Raw genomic sequence first — 17,840 nt, 5'->3', positions numbered from 1 at the left:
CCGCGATCAAGTGGACTAAGGTGAGTTAAATTATTTTTTAACCCCTCCAGCGCTGTTTTACTATGCATTCTGTATTCAGAATGCTATTATTTTCCCTTATAACCATGTTATAAGGGGAAATAATAATGATCGGGTCTCCATCCCGATCGTCTCCTAGCAACCGTGCGTGAAAATCGCACCGCATCCGCACTTGCTTGCGGATGCTTGCGATTTTCACGCAGCCCCGTTCACTTCTATGGGGCCTGCGTTGCGTGAAAAACGCAGAATATAGAGCATGCTGCGATTTTCACGCAACGCACAAGTGATGCGTGAAAATCACCGCTCATGTGAACAGCCCCATAGAAATGAATGGGTCGGTATTCAGTGCGGGTGCAATGCGTTCACCTCACGCATCGCATCCGCGCGGAATACTCGCCCGTGTGAAAGGGGCCTAAGGGGTGCAGTCGCTACTGGGCCTAGGAGCCTGAGGGGGCCCAAAGACCCTTGTGCTACATACGAAGACACCGATACTATAGAAAGTTCATACAGGTCAAGTTACATCTCTGGCTGGAGGAAAGGGGTAAGGTCAAGAATTTGGCAAGGGGCAGGGGATGCAGTTTAAATTCTCACCTCAGGCAGCACAAAGGCTATGTGCTTCCCTGCCCCTGGCCACGAAGCACTGAGGGAAGGGGGGGGGGGGGTCCAAGCTGAACTCTTGCACCAGGGCACATGAGCCTTTAGCTACGCCCCTGAATATTATATCATACTCTATGCAAGTAAGAAGGAAGACTTGCATCTACATGTGCTAGAATAGAATCCGTGGTATCATCTTGGTACTGCCATTCTGACAGTAAGGAGACACCAGGAGACTGCAGCCTAGACTACAAAACCTTTGAAGATAATGATGCATCTCCTGATGTTCATGTTCAAGCTGACAATCCAAGCACAACTTAGGTTGACCATTTGTAGTATTGCATGGTCCCCGCCTAAGACCTCTCAGAAAACTGTTGTGCCACTCTTGTGCAACCACAAAAGATCTGCAGCAGTTGACAGAGGAGGCCATTTTAAAAGTCTATACAGGCAGAAAATAGTGAGAAGATCCAGACAACATGTAATGTCTATGGTCAGCTCTAATACTGCCATCTCCATCTTTCTCATTATACAAGGATAAATCATATAATACTGGTGGATAAAACAAGACTGAAGACAAGATCTTCACAGCCTTCTACAGATCATAGGGAATATTTTATGAGACCTTATCTCCATCTACCTGATCATCCTGTGGGACATTGTGATGTTCTTCTGAACCATCCTGTAGAAGAGGACTGGGACATCTCTCCGGTGTTCTTATCTCTTCCTTTACTGTAGGAAACAGATCTAGTGACTGAATTCATTCCTTACATACAGATAATGAGAGGACGTGTGTATTTAGTCATGTCTATTACCTGGTGATATGAGGGGCCAGTGATCCTCCATCATGATGCCCTTATATCCATCTACCTGATCATCCTGTGGGACATTGTGATGTCCTTCTGAACCATCCTGTAGAAGAGGACTGGGACATCTCTCCGGTGTTCTTATCTCTTCCTTTACTGTAGGAAACACATCTAGTGACTGAATTCATTCCTTACATACAGATAATGAGAGGACGTGTGTATTTAGTCATGTCTATTACCTGGTGATGTGAGGGGCCGGTGATCCTCCATCATGATGCCCTTATATCCATCTACCTGATCATTCTGTGGGACATAGTGATGTTCTTCTGAATTATCCTGTGGAAGAAGAGGACTGGGACATCTCTCAGGTGTTGTTCTCTCTTCCTTAACTGTAGGTGTTGCAGAATCAGGATTAGATTGGATGGTCAGCCATGTTGTCTTAGGTATACATCTTAAGGCACATTTATTAAGACCTGTGTTTTAGGCGCAGGTCTTAATAAAGCCCAGGCCTCTCCATAACTTCAGGGCTTCCAGCACCAGTTCTAAATGTAAGACGGCTTTCAAGTTATCTTACATTTAGACCTTTTTCTAGACCTGAAACATTTGTAGAAAATGGTAAATCAGACAGGCCTGCCGGCCCGTTCCCTTCCCCACCCACTCCACGTCGACAATTGTAGACCTGCCGCCCCCATTGCACCGACATCTGCGCCTGAAATATGTCTAATTTAGGCTTATTTCAGAATAGTAGAGGACCCCCTTGTGTTTACACCTCAAAAAGGAGCTTAGCTAAAGAGTTAATCACCATTTTGAAGTGAATACTGAGTACTTTTAGTATTAAGTACTTTTGCTGAGAAAATAGAGGCCTTTAAGTAATCGATTAAAGATGTTATGATGGAATGGTGACCTTTAGAAAGTAGATAATATTTGCACTAGAAGTGGAAGCCTTGGCCAAGATAAATGTATTTGTCTATTAAAACTAACCATTTGCATGTTTATGATCAGGATCGATCCTCGGTGTTGGACCGGTGATAAATGAAAGAGCCGATCCTGGCTTTATGGACCATGGGGCTCTTTGGAAAGAACAATGGAGATTGGTACTTGAATTGGAGAGGATTAATGGAAGGCCCCAGGAACAAATTATTTATGCAACAAGAGATCGTAATAAGGAACTTTTATCCAATTAGCAGTTGTTGTCGGTGTAACTTGTGTAGATCTATGGTTACGTATGATAATGATGGAATGATGGAATCTGTGTGTAAAAAACGGAAGTCTACGTACAGCGACACACTGCGGAAAACTGGAATAAAATATTAATTATTCCTTTGTTCTCTGAGGTATAAAGGACGGTGTCCAGGACTTATAACAGAGCGCTGTCTTTTACCACGGCTGTAATTCACTTCCATTTACCTCTTATGCCATAATCTGCCTACATTTTACATCAACTTCAATGATGTCTTGCTGCTCTTCAGATTTCCATCAGAGATTTTAAACCAAAACCAGGTGAGAGACTAAACACAGAACAGGTACAGATTTTCCCCTATACCTTATGCCTGTGGAGGCTGAAATCCTGGTTCTGGCTCACAATCACTGATGGAAATCACTGACAAAACACTGATGTGTGAATGAGGCTTAAACAAAAGAATCTTCTGAAGAAGAAGTTGCTTCAAGAAGTTTTGTGTTGTTGTGGCCAATTTCCAACAGTAGGAAACACATCCAGTGACTGAATTCATCCCTTACATACAGATAATGAGAGGACGTGTGTATTTAGTCATGTCTATTACCTGGTGATGTGAGGGGTCGGTGATCCTCCATCATGATGTCCTTGTACAGATCTTTGTGTTCTTCTAAATACTCCCACTCCTCCATGGAGAAATAGATGGTGACATCCTGACACCTTATAGGAACCTGACAACACAATGATACAGTCATCACCCAGATCCCTTCATAGCGTTCCTGTATAATGTCCCAGCATTCCCAGCAGTGTCACCTCTCCAGTCAGCAGCTCAATCATCTTGTTGGCGAGTTCTAGGATCTTCTCTCTATTGATTTCCTCATGTATCAGGGGGTGAGGTGGAGGCCCCATGATTGGGCTCAGGGTTCTTCCCCATCCTTCAGACACAGGGTCCTGACAGCGCTCACTAGAGGTCTTCTTCACTACTGTGTAGTCCTGGTTATGGAGAGACACAGTAATAAATATCACTCCATACATCTCCAGAGTCCCTCACCTCTCCAGTCATGTCCATCTGTTAGTAACATAGATAAGATGATGTAATGTGACATCATCAGAATCTCTCACCTCTCCAGTAAGCCGGAAGAGGATCTCTAGGGTGAGATTTATTATCCTCTCCGCCATCTTGTCCCTGTCAATTCTTGTCGGGTCAATCAGGAGAAGGATCTTATATAGAAGATCTCCACTGAGCGGATCCTATATTGTAGGAACCTGAATGGATAGAAGATGAGACAATGGAAAATCCTACAAAATCTCATGTAAAATACAATAACTGGAGATAAGAGGAGACATCGGAGGAGATAATAAAGTGTAGATGTTGTGTTCTCTCTTTTTATATGGATCGAAACGTGTGTGAGGTCAAGGCAGTTTCATGATATGTCATAAAATCCAATATATATAAAATACTAAACATAAGTTGATCAACAAGTCATAAAACTGGGAATAAAAAAAATATATAGAATAAAATGAAGACAGACCTGCAGAGCGAACTAACATCCCGGAATGAAGACCACATTAGCCCTTTTACACTACATGTGTCTATTTTATTCTATATTTTTTTATTCCCAGTTTTATGACTTGTTGATCAACTTGGATGTTTAGTATTTTATATATATTGGATTTTATAATCTAGATCATTTGTAGGTTTCATTTGTTGGTTTATAGAACAACTGAAGAAACCGCAGGGTGTGCATTGTGAATGACTAGAATACTACAAAAACAGCCTGACACGGTCCGGCCCAGGTTCTGATATCAGCACAGCTCCGGATAAGGAGCGATTGGTCCCTCATTTTTATACTATTGCAACCACTGAGGAAGAAAACGTACAGTTTGGAAATGCGTCTTGTGTAACTGCGGTATTAATCCATCGAGAGCAACTGCGGCACCAACCTATTGAGAGGAATAAACGTATCCTTCATACCATTCCGGACACTGAAACAGCAGAAGTCGGCGTTCCCGTATCCCTACTACACACGCGCAAGTAAGTGTGCCGGCACACGAGAGAACTATAGGATCCAGCACGCATCGAGATCATAGGTGAGCGGAGGTCATCAATATCAGATCGGGGGAGGGAGGGTCCGGCACCCGGCTCCCCCGCTTGATCAGCTGTATGAAGAGAAGGTACACGCTGTGCGTGCCTGCCGTCTCTCTTCCGACTTGCCATAGACATGGCAGCGGCGAGCAGGATAGGAGACGGCGCGCGCCTTCTCCTCATACAGCTGACCTGTGGGGGTGCCGGATGTCGAATCCCCACCAATCTGATACTGATGACCTATCTTGAGGATAGATCATCAATAATAAAAGCCCGGAGAACCCCTTTAAACAGCAGGTTTGGGAAATTTGCGTAAAAATTATAAGAAATGTTTCTAAACTTCTAAGCCTGTTCTAAAAAATAAAATGACATTTACAGAAGGAGGAACAAAAACTAGACATATGGGGGATGTAAAGTAATAACTAGTTTACGAGGTATCACTATCTGCCGGAAAAGCAGAGGAATTACCATTTTGAAAACTGTGAATTTTTCAACATTTTTTCTGAAGGGGTTAATGCAGGGAAATCTAACCGCAGTTTGTCCGTCATTTCACCATCACACATAATAAAGATGGCGGTTTGATACATGGTGTAGAGATGGGTCTGCACGGCTGATCGGTGGAGAAGACTTCTGGAGGGTCAGGATGCGGACTCTGACACCGGAGGGATTGAATGAAGAAATCCAAAGAATTCCAGAATCTCTCCATTTCCCCGGGTCATTCTGCCTTTCTCCAATATGGAGCATTAATACTCCTCATCATGTGCGAATGCGCTGCACTCTGCTTGGCTCCTCCTCCCCTGTGCTGGCGTGGTGAGCACGAGACCACCGCTTCCTGTCCCGCTCGTCTGCCTGCTTCCTGCGTGTCCTCTTGTCGCCGGGGACAGGGTTTCCTTCCTTCCTGTACGCGCATGCGCCACATAAATAAGTGGCGAGTATTATATTATACACTGATATAAAAGGCTTCTCACACACAGCAGCGCCAACCCCAAGATAAAGGCAGCAGCTGAAACGCGCGTCGGGGAGGACACATCCCCTACAGATGTCTGTCATATCGGTTGGTGATTTTACTATTGTTTATTTCAGTCACTTTACTTGTGAATTTCCTTTCGCCGTTCTATGATTTCTGTCTTGTCAACGCCTCACACTGGAGACCTGCGCACTTCTTCTCCGTTATTAGTAATTCTATATTTATTCATATCTTTTTGTAGCCGTTATATCATATTTATCATCTACGAGCAGAATTACCGGCTTCACACCGCCCCCCCCCCCCCCTCCATAACAGTGTCATCCACAGAGACCCCCATAACAGTGACATCCACAGGGCCCCCCATAACAGTGACATCCACAGGGCCCCCCATAACAGTGACATCCACAGGGCCCCCCATAACAGTGACATCCACAGGGCCCCCCATAACAGTGTCCTCCACAGGGCCCCCCATAACAGTGTCCTCCACAGGGCCCCCCATAACAGTGTCCTCCACAGGGCCCCCCATAACAGTGTCCTCCACAGGGCCCCCCATAACAGTGTCCTCCACAGGGCCCCCCATAACAGTGTCCTCCACAGCGCCCCCCATAACAGTGTCCTCCACAGGGCCCCCCATAACAGTGACATCCACAGCGCCCCCCATAACAGTGACATCCACAGCGCCCCCCATAACAGTGACATCCACAGCGCCCCCCATAACAGTGACATCCACAGCGCCCCCCATAACAGTGACATCCACAGCGCCCCCCATAACAGTGACATCCACAGCGCCCCCCATAACAGTGACATCCACAGCGCCCCCCATAACAGTGACATCCACAGCGCCCCCCATAACAGTGACATCCACAGGGCCCCCCATAACAGTGTCCTCCACAGCGCCCCCCATAACAGTGTCCTCCACAGCGCCCCCCATAACAGTGTCCTCCACAGCGCCCCCCATAACAGTGTCCTCCACAGCGCCCCCCATAACAGTGACATCCACAGCGCCCCCCATAACAGTGACATCCACAGCGCCCCCCATAACAGTGACATCCACAGCGCCCCCCATAACAGTGACATCCACAGCGCCCCCCATAACAGTGACATCCACAGCGCCCCCCATAACAGTGTCCTCCACAGCGCCCCCCATAACAGTGACATCCACAGCGCCCCCCATAACAGTGACATCCACAGCGCCCCCCATAACAGTGACATCCACAGCGCCCCCCATAACAGTGACATCCACAGCGCCCCCCATAACAGTGACATCCACAGCGCCCCCCATAACAGTGACATCCACAGCGCCCCCCATAACAGTGACATCCACAGCGCCCCCCATAACAGTGACATCCACAGCGCCCCCCATAACAGTGACATCCACAGCGCCCCCCATAACAGTGACATCCACAGCGCCCCCCATAACAGTGACATCCACAGCGCCCCCCATAACAGTGACATCCACAGCGCCCCCCATAACAGTGACATCCACAGTGTTAAATTAATTCAGCCACTGATCTCACACTGCCAACATACAGAGGGTGATGCTCCACATCATATACATTTCAGTTCAATAAATTGGAAAGAGACCCCCCTGCGCTCCTATTGTATAGATATGTGTAAATCTACCTATATAAGAAGATCCTGCTGCTTAATGTCTAGAAAGGAGCTATTGTTCTCCTTAGGTAAGTATATACGAAATAGATATATCACCCGTAGGGGATATGGGACATAAGCGCTGGTATACACAATCAGAAACAGCTAGTCCTTTAAGTTGGCACTGTCACTTAGTGCCAGCCTGAATAACTGGGTGGTTAGAGACAAGAATAGGTTATGCCAAAATAAATAAAGAAGGATAAATATGGGGATCGGAGCATATAGTCAGTTGGTGAGGGTAACAAGAAGCAAATAAAATATAATATATAAGTATTTGCACTGGAAGTTGAACGGTGAGAGTAAAAATATTAATACTGATATTACTAATGCCGTTGGTACCTTGTCTTTCCTCCAAAATGTTCCCCTGATTAATGTTCTGCTATGCCGTTTCTGAGTTTCTCTTGTTGATGCTGTTGTCCTTTCAAATCGCGGCGTCCTTCTTGCTCACCTGCCAGCAGCAGCGCGGCCCCGGCCGGAAGCACGCGCGGCGCGAGGGAGCTTGGTCTGTTACCCGGGAAACCGCTTGCGGTGACGTCACCGATACGAGTACAGGGGCCTCCATAGGACAAAAGACTGTTACCTACGCGTTTCAGAGCCTATCGGGCTCCTTCCTCAGGGTTAGTCTGCTGGTTGTGCATTGGAGGTTTAAATGGCTCATCCGGTTTCCCATGGCAACGGCCAAACACCGGTCTTGGAGTGAAGGAGGTGCCGGTCTATCGGTCTGTAGTGGACATGCCAAATGCCATTTATTTCCCCATGGATTTTTTCAGATGTTCACCTATTTGTTTGTTAATGCAATATTTGGGAGTAAATTATACTAGAGAGTGACGGCTACAGTTTCTTTTGATGGTATGAATATCCATAAAGCACCACAAATATATAGTTTTATAGTTTTATATTTTTCTGTATTTTTTTGGGGTTTGTTTGTTACTGAAATGCGAACAGTTCTATTTCCTGGTTTAGTCCGTTTGGGGCTAAACTGTTACATCTAAAAATCCATTTGCTCTCGGTTCTGGACATGGCTTTGATAGTCGCCTCCCCTCTTATCTTGCTCGACTCTTTCTATGCCCCCAAAATTGGATCCTAAGAATTTTCCCTGGTGACATTCCGTGTAGTGGCGTGACCGTGGATGGTTCTCCGATTTCTTATTGAGGTTATTAATATGTTCTCTTTTGGTTCGCCCCACATACATTTTACCACATGGGCACTTACTATAGTAGATGACTCCTTTGGTGTGACAGGTGATGTAGTCTTTTATTGTGTGTTTGCCTTGTGGGGTGTCTATTTGGGGTGTGGGTTTAACCTGGTGCCTCAGGGTTTTGCAGTTGGTGCACAGTCTAGAGGGGTAAATGCCCTTTTTGGCACATATTTTCGGGTTCACTGTATCTTTCTTAACGGAGGGGGCCACCAGGTTGGCCAGGTTTGGAGCTTTTTTGAAGATAAATGTGGGGTTATTGGGGATCTTATTACCAATAATCTTGTCGTATTTTAAAATCTCCCAGTATTTGTACAGTGGGGGAAATAATTATTTGACCCCTCACTGATTTTGTAAGTTTGTCCAATGACAAAGAAATGAAAAGTCTCAGAACAGTATAATTTCAATGGTAGGTTTATTGTAACAGTGGCAGATAGCACATCAAAAGGAAAATCGAAAAAATAACTTTAAATAAAAGATGGCAACTGATTTGCATTTCATTGAGTGAAATAAGTATTTGAACCCTCTAACAAAAAAAGACTTAATACTTGGTGGAAAAACCCTTGTTTGCAAGCACAGAGGTCAAACGTTTCTTGTAATTGATGACCAAGTTTGCGCACATTTTAGGAGGAATGTTGGTCCACTCCTCTTTGCAGATCATCTCTAAATCCCTAAGGTTTCGAGGCTGTCTCTGTGCAACTCTGAGCTTGAGCTCCCTCCATAGGTTTTCGATTGGATTAAGGTCCGGAGACTGACTAGGCCACTCCATGACCTTAATGTGCTTCTTCTTGAGCCACTCCTTTGTTGCCTTTGCTGTATGTTTTGGGTCATTGTCGTGCTGGAACACCCATCCACGACCCATTTTCAGTTTCCTGGCAGAGGGAAGGAGGTTGTCGCTCAGGATTTCACGATACATGGCTCCGTCCATTTTCCCGTTTATGCGAATAAGTTGTCCTGTGCCCTTAGCAGAAAAACACCCCCAAAGCAAAATGTTTCCACCCCCATGCTTGACGGTGGGGACGGTGTTTTGGGGGTCATAGGCAGCATTTTTCTTCCTCCAAACACAGCGAGTTGAGTTAATGCCAAAGAGCTCTATTTTGGTCTCATCAGACCACAGCACCTTCTCCCAGTCACTCTCTGAATCATTCAGGTGTTCATTGGCAAACTTCAGACGGGCCTGCACATGTGCCTTCCTGAGCAGGGGGACCTTGCGAGCCCTGCAGGATTTTAATCCATTGCGGTGTAATGTGTTTCCAATGGTTTTCTTGGTGACTGTGGTCCCTGCTAATTTGAGGTCATTACCTAACTCCTCCCGTGTAGTTCTAGGATGCTTTTTCACCTTTCTCAGAACCATTGACACCCCACGAGGTGAGATCTTGCGTGGAGCCCCAGAGCGAGGTCGATTGATGGTCATTTTGTGCTCCTTCCATTTTCGAACAATCGCACCAACAGTTGTCACCTTCTCTCCCAGCTTCTTGCTAATGGTTTTGTAGCCCATTCCAGCCTTGTGCAGGTCTACAATTTTGTCTCTGACATCCTTGGACAGCTCTTTGGTCTTTCCCATGTTGGAGAGTTTGGAGTCTGCTTGATTGATTGATTCTGTGGACAGGTGTCTTTTATACAGGTGACTAGTTAAGACAGGTGTCCTTAATGAGGGTGACTAATTGAGTAGAAGTGTCTAACCACTCTGTGGGAGCCAGAACTCTTAATGGTTGGTAGGGGTTCAAATACTTATTTCACTCAATGAAATGCAAATCAGTTGCTATCTTTTATTTAAAGTTATTTTTTCGATTTTCCTTTTGATGTGCTATCTGCCACTGTTACAATAAACCTACCATTGAAATGATACTGTTCTGAGACTTTTCATTTCTTTGTCATTGGACAAACTTACAAAATCAGTGAGGGGTCAAATAATTATTTCCCCCACTGTATATGATTCTTTTGAAGTTGTTAACCCCTACACTGTATGTTGTGATAATGGGGATTTTGATTTCATCAGGGTCATTTCTGTCTCCTTTTGTCCTCTAATAGGGTATTTCGGTCCAAGTCTTCTACAGCTCTGATAATAGGAATAAGTCTTTCTAGTTTGTAACCTTTTTCTGTGAATTTAGCGTTTAGCATTTCAGCCTCTTCTTGATAGTTAATGTTAGTGGTGCAATTTCTACGTGCTCGTATGTGTTGGCTACAAGGGATGTTGTTTAGCCATATAGGTAAGTGACAACTGTCCAGGGGAATAAATCCATTAGTATCTGTGGGTTTATGATATGTTTTGGTGTGTCATTTTCCATTCTCAATAAATATACTCAGGTCAAGAAAGTTAATCTGTACTTTATCATAAGATGGGGTGAATTGCAGATAAAAATCATTTTTATTTAAATTAGTTAAAAAGCTGTCAAGGGATATGGTGTCCCCTTGCCAGATAAAAACCATATCATCAATAAATCGCTTCCAGAGGACCAGACCCGCACCGAGCTCGCCATGGGGGAAGATGGTGAGCTCCTCCCATCTGCCCATGTATAGATTTGCAAAACTCGGTGCGAATCTGGTCCCCATCGCGGTCCCCCACGTCTGGAGGTAATTTTTATCAATAACCAAACCCCCAGAATACCCATATTCTATTACTTACCCAAGATTCATAAAAATAAAACCAACCCCCCTGGCAGACCCATAATCTCAGGTATAGAAGGCCTCACCTCCAATTTATCCAAATATGTCGACGTTATACTACAGGACAAAGTAGTAAAATTACCTGCATACCTGAAAGATACTAAACATATCTTACAAATATTAGAGGGTATTCAGTGGCAGGCAGATTTTATCTTGGGTACCCTTGATGTCACCGCCCCCTGTATACAGTGATTGAAAAAACAAAGGGCCGTGAAGCCGTGGAACACTTTTTTTTAAAAAAACAGTACCATGTCAGGTGACCAAATAAATTTTATAGGCGATTGTATCACGTTTATTTTAGACTATTAATTATTTTAGATATGGACCTGACTTTTACCTCCAGACGTGGGGGACCAGATTCGCACCGAGTTTCGCAAATCTATACATGGGCAGATGGGAGGAGCTCACCATCTTCCCCCATGGCGAGCTCGGTGCGGATCTGGTCCTCTGGAAGCGATTTATTGATGATATTGTTTTTATCTGGCAAGGGGACACCATATCCCTTGACAGCTTTTTAACCAATTTAAATAAAAATGATTTTTATCTGCAATTCACCCCATCTTATGATAAAGTACAGATTAACTTTCTTGACCTGAGTATATTTATTGAGAATGGAAAATGACACACCAAAACATATCATAAACCCACAGATACTAATGGATTTATTCCCCTGGACAGTTGTCACTTACCTATATGGCTAAACAACATCCCTTGTAGCCAACACATACGAGCACGTAGAAATTGCACCACTAACATTCACTATCATCCTAACATTCCTTTTATCAGAACTGTAGAAGACTTGGACCAAAATACCCTATTAGAGGACAAAAGGAGACAGAAATGACCCTGATGAAATCAAAATCCCCATTATCACAACATACAGTGTAGGGGTTAACAACTTCAAAAGAATCATATACAAATACTGGGAGATTTTAAAATACGACAAGATTATTGGTAATAAGATCCCCAATAACCCCACATTTATCTTCAAAAAAAAGCTCCAAACCTGGCCAACCTGGTGGCCCCCTCCGTTAGGAAAGATACAGTGAACCCGAAAATATGTGCCAAAAAGGGCATTTACCCCTCTAGACTGTGCACCAACTGCAAAACCCTGAGGCACCAGGTTAAACCCACACCCCAAATAGACACCCCACAAGGCAAACACACAATAAAAGACTACATCACCTGTCACACCAAAGGAGTCATCTACTATAGTAAGTGCCCATGTGGTAAAATGTATGTGGGGCGAACCAAAAGAGAACATATTAATAACCTCAATAAGAAATCGGAGAACCATCCACGGTCACGCCACTACACGGAATGTCACCAGGGAAAATTCTTAGGATCCAATTTTGGGGGCATAGAAAGAGTCGAGCAAGATAAGAGGGGAGGCGACTATCAAAGCCATGTCCAGAACCGAGAGCAAATGGATTTTTAGATGTAACAGTTTAGCCCCAAACGGACTAAACCAGGAAATAGAACTGTTCGCATTTCAGTAACAAACAAACCCCAAAAAAATACAGAAAAATATAAAACTATAAAACTATATATTTGTGGTGCTTTATGGATATTCATACCATCAAAAGAAACTGCAGCCGTCACTCTCTAGTATAATTTACTCCCAAATATTGCATTAACAAACAAATAGGTGAACATCTGAAAAAATCCATGGGGAAATAAATGGCATTTGGCATGTCCACTACAGACCGATAGACCGGCACCTCCTTCACTCCAAGACCGGTGTTTGGCCGTTGCCATGGGAAACCGGATGAGCCATTTAAACCTCCAATGCACAACCAGCAGACTAACCCTGAGGAAGGAGCCGGATAGGCTCTGAAACGCGTAGGTAACAGTCTTTTGTCCTATGGAGGCCCCTGTACTCGTATCGGTGACGTCACCGCAAGCGGTTTCCCGGGTAACAGACCAAGCTCCCTCGCGCCGCGCGTGCTTCCGGCCGGGGCCGCGCTGCTGCTGGCAGGTGAGCAAGAAGGACGCCGCGATTTGAAAGGACAACAGCATCAACAAGAGAAACTCAGAAACGGCATAGCAGAACATTAATCAGGGGAACATTTTGGAGGAAAGACAAGGTACCAACGGCATTAGTAATATCAGTATTAATATTTTTACTCTCACCGTTCAACTTCCAGTGCAAATACTTATATATTATATTTTATTTGCTTCTTGTTACCCTCACCAACTGACTATATGCTCCGATCCCCATATTTATCCTTCTTTATTTATTTTGGCATAACCTATTCTTGTCTCTAACCACCCAGTTATTCAGGCTGGCACTAAGTGACAGTGCCAACTTAAAGGACTAGCTGTTTCTGATTGTGTATACCAGCGCTTATGTCCCATATCCCCTACGGGTGATATATCTATTTCGTATATACATTTCAGTTCTGCCCAAAATCATTTAACCCTTTAAAAACACCCGTTACTTATTGAAATCAGTGACAGTGTCCGTCTGTCCACTTTGCTGCCAGTTCTTGTGCCCAGAACCTGTTTGGGTTGAACTCCCCTGTATATGGTGCGGGCACCACCCTCTGTATGTCACCAGTGTGAGATCAGTGCCCGAATTCATTTCAGTCTTTAAATCACACTTTTCTGCCCATTTTGTGCCCGTCTTTTATATTTTAATGCCGCTTTCATCTGATTTCCCCTCAGGACGCTCACTGCAACTTCTGAATAAGAAACCAACTTCAGCCTCGTGTCCTGTATTTATATATCCTTGGGGGGGGTGATCCTCCTCTTGTAGTGCCACTCATTTTTATCCAGTCATGTTTTTAGTGATTTTTAGAAAAGTATGAATTTTTATGTTTTGGTTGTTCCAATCCCCTGCTCCAGTCCACATCTCTGAGATCTCCTGGATATGTCTTCTATATAACACCCCCTGCTCCAGTCCACGTCTCTGAAATCTCCTGTATAGGTCTTCTATATAACGCCCCCTGCTCCAGTCCACGTCTCTGAGATCTCCTGGTTATGTCTTCTATATAACGTCCCCTGCTCCAGTCCACGTCTCTGAGATCTCCTGGATATGTCTTCTATAGAACGCCCCCTCCTCCAGTCCACGTCTCTGAGATCTCCTGGATATGTCTTCTATATAACGCCCCCTGCTCCAGTCCACGTCTCTGAGATCTCCTGGATATGTCTTCTATATAACGCCCCCTCCCCCAGTCCACGTCTCTGAGATCTCCAGGATATGTCTTCTATATAACGCCCCCTCCTCCAGTCCACGTCTCTGAGATCTCCTGGATATGTCTTCTATATAACGCCCCCTGTTCCAGTCCACGTCTCTGAGATCTCCTGGATATGTCTTCTATATAACGCCCCCTCCCCCAGTCCACGTCTCTGAGATCTCCTGGATATGTCTTCTATATACTGCCCCCTCCTCCAGTCCACGTCTCTGAGATCTCCTGGATATGTCTTCTATATAACGCCCCCTGCTCCAGTCCACGTCTCTGAGATCTCCTGGATATGTCTTCTATATAATGTCCCCTGCTCCAGTCCACGTCTCTGAGATCTCCTGGATATGTCTTCTATATAACGCCCCGTCCTCCAGTCCACGTCTCTGAGATCTCCTGGATATGTCCTCTATATAACGCCCCCTGTTCCAGTCCACGTCTCTGAGATCTCCTGGATATGTCTTCTATATAACGCCCCCTGCTCCAGTCCACGTCTCTGAGATCTCCTGGATATGTCTTCTATATACTGCCCCCTCCTCCAGTCCACGTCTCTGAGATCTCCTGGATATGTCTTCTATATAACGCCCCCTGCTCCAGTCCACGTCTCTGAGATCTCCTGGATATGTCTTCTATATAACGCCCCCTGCTCCAGTCCACGTCTCTGAGATCTCCTGGATATGTCTTCTATATAACACCCCCTGCTCCCGGCTTTTGTTGCACCTGAGGAAGGCCGCCCTTGAAATGTATTTTATACTAGAATCAACATCTTGTGATTTGTATTTTATGTTATTATCTTTAAGCTCATGTCCTGCCCCAGAAGCTGCGTCTTTACTTCCTGCTTCATGTTCTCTGGAATTTGTAGATTAGGCTGAGTTCACACTTCAGTTATTTGATCAGTTATTTCCATCAGTTATTGTGAGCCAAAACCTGGTGTGGGAGAAAAACACAGAACAAGTGCAGATCTTCCCATTACACCTGATCTCTGAGTAGCTTCACTACTGGTCTGGGCTCAATAACTGAAGGAAATAACTGCAGTGGGCGGATGGAGCTGTGTATCTTTGTGGCTGTGGAGCCTTATATGTGTGGATGTGATGAGTGTTCCACTTACCTGGGGGCAGGCGTGTCCTCCACTGACAAAATGGAGCCTCCTGGGCTGAAATTTCTACCACCATGTAGGAGTCGGGCTCCAGGAGAAGGTACAAGACCTGTGATGATGTCATGAGCATGTAACGGTGTGGGAGGAGTCAGGCTGTGCTGCGGGAGAAGGTACAGGACCTGTGATGATGTCATAACCATGTGACCGTGTGTGGGAGGAGTCAGGCTGTGCTGCAGGAGAAGGTACAGGACCTGTGATGATGTCATGACCATGTGATCCGGTGTGGGCGGAGTCATAGAGATCACATGACCAGGTTTATCCGCTCTGTGTGTGAGACTCTGCTGTGCTGTGTGGAATTCCAGTCTGTATGTAGCAGAGCTGTAAGCCTGTAATGTTTGTATAGATGAGCTGAATCCGTGTAATGTCTGTGTAGTTGAGCTGTATGTGCATACAACCAAGCTGTTTATGTGTAATATGCCTCTAAAGACTTCTATCAGTGTGTGCAGCAGAGCTGTGTATGTGTAATGTTCAGTTACTACAGCGGAGTCTTTGTCATGTCCATGTAGCAGAGCTGTGTATGTGTGATGTTCAGTTACTACAGCTGAGTCTTTGTCATGTCCATGTAGCAGAGCTGTGTATGTGTAATGTTCAGTTACTACAGCGGAGTCTTTGTCATGTCCATGTAGCAGAGCTGTGTATGTGTAATGTTCAGTTACTACAGCTGAGTCTTTGTCATGTCCATGTAGCAGAGCTGTGTATGTGTAATGTTCAGTTACTACAGCGGAGTCTTTGTCATGTCCATGTAGCAGAGCCGGCGATGTAATCTGCTGGTATCGGGGCTCTGTGTGTGCTCAGGAGATGTTTAGGGGTAACTCTGTCCCTTTTCTCCATATCAGTTATTAGAAATGATGTCAGCGATATCTCATGTCGGGGCAGATGTAGGATTTCCGCTGTGGGGGAAAAGGAGGAATAAACTTCTCTTCTGTTATTCCTAGTGTTAGCACATAAATGGCCGCGCTGTGTCTTATCGCTGGGGGTTTTCTTTGTAGTTGATTTGAGCTTGTCTGCTGCTCCAATGGGGGAACATGGGCCCCGTTCTCAGGACTGGCAGGGGCCCCCAGCGGATGGACCCCCACAATCAGTGGACAGGAGATAAGTTCCCTTGTTTCAGTCTTGTATCATTGGCTGAATTTCAAAGATAAGTTTTTAGTCTTTGTAGAAAAAACGCATCCGGCGACGCTGGAGAACGGCGGAAATGTCGGACAGATTGTGATCGGAGGCAGGACCGGCTCGGAGAGGTAAAGCGGTGATTAGTGTGACGGGGGATGGGGAGAAGGCGGGAAGGTTGTCCTCAGTGACAGCGGTAAAGCAGGTTATGTGGGAAGAGCAGCGAGTAGTAACGTAGAGAGGCTGAGAGGACGGCGGCTCCGAGCTTCATCTAACGCTGCCGATGGTTTAGAGATAAGAGGCACAGTCCTCAGCTGAGATGAGGGGTGTCAGACGGGGTACAGGGGGCAGAGGGGGGTAAAGGTATGAAATAATTATTTGGGGTTGTGGGACAGAGAGGACGTAATAGAAGTGAAGAAGTCCTGCTGTGAGGAGGTGAGAGCAGACATGGAGCTGCTTCTCTGTAGGTCATGAAGTCTTCTTTGGGTGGGATTTCTTCCGGCTTCGTTCTAGACTCTGGAAGCCTCAGCTTTTCTGTTTGGTTTGTGTCGGGGCTGGGGATAGATTTGTTGGGTTCTGCTCCGTGTGAGACACAGGGGTGAGAGCTTGTGGTGTTCTAGAAGACAGCGGCTGCATCATGAAGAGAAGATATGACCTGCGCTGATGACCTGGCCACCTACTTCAGAGACAAGATCGGTTACATCCGGCAGGAAATAATTTCCCAGCCCCCAACCAGTTTCGATCCTCCTCCCTCCCACACTTCCATGTGCTCTCTCTCCTCTTTTGACGCTATAACAGATGAAGAAGTCTTTAGGCTTCTCTCTGCTTCTCGTCCCCCCACCTGTAGCAGTGATCCTATCCCCTCACACCTTCTCCAGTCAGGGCCGGTGCAAGGATTTTTGCCGCCCTAGGCAAGATAAAAATTGCCGCCCTCCCCCCCCTTATCAGATGATCTGCCCATATCATGACATCACATATGTTCCACCCCTTTCTCAGCTGTTAAATTTAAAGAACTGCTATGTTTCCCTTAGGGTTAATCCAGCTTCTTGTAGCTGTCTCTTTTTGCGGACCCATACATTTCTATGGGATCCGCAATTCCAATCCTGAAATTTTTTTAACATGTCCTATTCTTGTCCGCAATAGCAGACAAGAATAGGCATATTCTCTTAGTGCCCGCAAAATGCGGAACGCACATTGCCGCTGTCCGTGTTTTGTGGATCCGCAAAACACACACGGAT

The 17,840-nt window shown here is 45.4% G+C and overlaps 1 protein-coding gene and 1 long non-coding RNA gene across 2 annotated transcripts in view; both read right to left on the bottom strand.

Moving 5' to 3' along the window:
* Positions 1-17,840, bottom strand: part of LOC121005749 (gastrula zinc finger protein XlCGF17.1-like) — a 170,462-nt gene that overhangs the window by 40,917 nt on the left and 111,705 nt on the right. The gene's annotated exons all lie outside the window — the stretch shown is intronic.
* LOC121003557 lies at positions 1,520-3,254 on the bottom strand. The gene is made up of 3 exons (XR_005779497.1): positions 3,197-3,254; positions 1,655-1,804; positions 1,520-1,571 (listed from the first exon to the last, which is right to left on the bottom strand). It is a non-coding gene; the product is annotated as an uncharacterized LOC121003557 (long non-coding RNA).

This window comes from Bufo bufo, chromosome 6, assembly GCF_905171765.1.
Source record: "Bufo bufo chromosome 6, aBufBuf1.1, whole genome shotgun sequence".
NCBI lineage: Eukaryota > Metazoa > Chordata > Amphibia > Anura > Bufonidae > Bufo > Bufo bufo.
The sequence above is the reverse complement of the archived record's forward strand: the minus strand, read 5'-3'. Positions and strand labels throughout refer to the sequence as shown.